We start from the raw sequence: 2,882 nt of genomic DNA, 5'->3' as shown, positions 1-2,882 counted from the left end.
AGTGTCACTTCATTTAGATGGAATTAATGGAGGCTGAAGCACCCGTGCATTCACCTCTAGGACAACCCTCTTGAACTCGTGAAGAATTATGGGCCTTCTCAGGTAAGATTACGTGCAGGTCTTTCTCAAGGGCATAGTCTTAAACACAGCCAAACCTAAGGCTGCTTTGGGCAGCCCACCGTGATAAGATATGCAGACATTGTGACCTCACAAAGCGCCTGGTCTCCTAGCAACTGCGGTGTAACTCTCACAGCCTGCCTCCTGATTTGGCTTCATGGTAGGAAATGCATCAGGGCCCTGAGGCGGCCTTGAGACCTGGCAAGCGCGGGCGGCCCCTAGTGGCCTCACATCCTGAGCAGCAAGAAGAAGATGGGGGCGCTGGCCCCAGGAGGCCCTGGCCCTGGCCGCCTGGAAAGAGCCTCTAGCGCTGCAGGAGGGGCCGCCCTGGAGGCGCCTGAGGAGAAGATGGTGTACACGAGGAGGCAGCAGCCCCCAGAGGCTTGCCTCCAGACGGGCCGGCCAGCTGCCAGGCGGAGGCGCCACGGAGCCCGGAAGGTGGCAGTCGGCCTGAGGAAGGTGCCGCCCCCGCCGCTGCCGTCCCGCGAGGATAGCAGCCCCCACATTCCCACGCCCCCCGGGCCCTATCCCGGGGTTCGCACCCTGGAGGAGAGTGGGAGGGCGGCCACCCCGACGTTGACCACCTTCCTCACCATCCGCGGAGTGGGCGACGTGTGGGTGGAGAGCAGCCTGGCAGAAGCGCGGCGCCAGGCGCGCCAAGTCCTCGAGTTAACCTGGAACCCATGGTGAGACTCCGCCGCTTCCCAGTGCCTGGGCATGAAATGCGGGCCACCGCCGCGCGACCTCTCAGCCCCGGGAAGGGTTGTGCCTTTAGTGATGAACCAGGGACTGCCGGGACAGCGTCCCCTAGTGCACTTTATGGGCGAAGAAGCACCAGACGGTCCCGGCCAGCGCCCCCAGGATGCGGCGCTGCCTTCTGGGACTCCGGGGCAGCTGTGCCCCTCTGCTGCCTCCCAGCACCGGGTCTGCGGAGGGAGAAGACCTTTGGACAGCAAGGGAGGTCCCCTTTCGTCCTAACCCCAGATTGAGATGTCTCCAGGACTGTAGGGGCAGGTCCATGTTCTCTCTTGTTCCCTCATTGGTCTGAAGTTGTCAGAAGAAGCCATTCCACCCCCACCCCCTCCAAAGGAATTTGGTTCCATGCTTGTGTAATAAAGCTAGAATTTCCTTGCTGTTCACCCACCTCCGGCTCCTCCCGCCTCATTTTCTTTCTTTCTTTCCTTTTTTGACTGCCACTCTTTCCGGACGAAAGATCGAATATGTGTGGAAAGTTTTGCAATAGTTGGTATTCTCAATACCAATTGCAATCCTGGGTATTCTGAATCTCACACCTTTCCGAGTTTTAAGTGGATTCCAACGCTTTGACCAAGGATATTTTCTAAGATTTTCTAAGAAATTGAAGCGTATCACTGTTAGTAATGTAAGGATTTGTTTGGCTTTGAATGTCATGGGCTCGGTGATTACAAAGCAAAAGATTCAAAGTTCAACTGTGTACACATTCTTAAGACTTTTCTAAAGATTTTATATTGAAATGTAATGTTTGTGTTTACTGAACTCCTAAAGGAAATGGTAGACACTTGGAAGGTTTTGTTTAGTAAAATTAACTTGGGAAATTCTTTATAAGTGGGTACAATTGAAAATGCATTGAGAAACCACACGGTTTCTATTAAAAACCAATGAGTGAATTTCAAAAAATAATAAATAAATAAATAAATAAATAAATAAATAAATAAATAAATAAACAAACAAACAAACAAACTGGTGCTGGTTATGGACATGGATGGAATCCACTCGGAAATGACTTGGCCTTGTACCAATCTCACATACTGATCTGGGAATCTTTCCAGGATAATTTATTTTAAAATGGAAGTCACATAGTGTAAATGAGTAGGGGTAAGCGTGGTGACTAAACCTGCATACATAATAGCCGTTGGAATTCTCTGAAGTATTACTGATCTAGAGAGGTGGTACATTTTTTTTGGCACCAAATAACTGGTTGAGGTTATCTTTGGGCAAAAGAGATTTTCCTCACTTGTGTTTGTCGTTGTTGTTGGATAACAGGAAATATCCACATTACCATGCATCACTCTTATAAATATCATGGCAGTTGGTTAACAGTTTTGCTCCAGGACTTTCCTTTATTAACTTACGTCCATGCATAGTTATGTTAGCAGGTATTGGTCTTTTGTTTGACAATCAAAGACCACAGGGATCAAACAGGAGAGCCACACAGAGTACTTTTCACTTTTATGATAGTGTTTATATCCTGTGGCCCAGCATGGAATTCTTGATTATCCAAGTGACCTCAGTTCTTTCTTGGTGGCAGCAAGACTTAATGGTGTTTAGTCAGTGGTGCCGCAGCCAGATTTTACTGCGATATCGGAAGGGCCAAGGAGTGATTTTGTACCACTATTCTTTCAAGTTAAGTATTGTGCAATAGAACCATCCATCTCAGGCTGAAACATGACCTATTAAATCTTCAACATTAGGGTTTCTCTCTGCTTGGCAGCTTTTTAGGGGAATAATGAGAGTTGTGATTTTTTTTTAATTTTCTTTTAATGTTTATTTATTTTTGAGACAGAGAGAGACAGAGCATGAGTGGGGGAGGGTCAGAGAGTGAGGGAGACACAGAATCTGAAGCAGGCTCTAGGCTCCGAGCTGTCAGCACAGAGCCCATCGCGGGGCTCGAACCCACGGACCGTAAGATCATGACCTGAGCCAAAGTCAGACGCTTAACCGACTGAGCCACCTAGGCGCCCCGAGAGTTGTGATTTTGACTCTTGGGCTTGTAGAGTTCAAATGGC

General features: G+C 48.8%; 1 pseudogene; it reads left to right on the top strand.

Annotated features, from left to right (window-relative positions):
• The first annotated feature begins 346 nt into the window (after positions 1-346).
• Positions 347-1,251, top strand: LOC145714956 (uncharacterized; annotated as a pseudogene).
• The last annotated feature ends 1,631 nt before the right edge of the window (positions 1,252-2,882 follow it).

This window comes from Panthera onca, chromosome Y, assembly GCF_046562875.1.
Source record: "Panthera onca isolate mPanOnc1 chromosome Y, mPanOnc1 haplotype 2, whole genome shotgun sequence".
Taxonomy (NCBI): domain Eukaryota; kingdom Metazoa; phylum Chordata; class Mammalia; order Carnivora; family Felidae; genus Panthera; species Panthera onca.
Note: the sequence above shows the minus strand (reverse complement) of the source record. Positions and strands in the feature narration are given on the sequence as shown.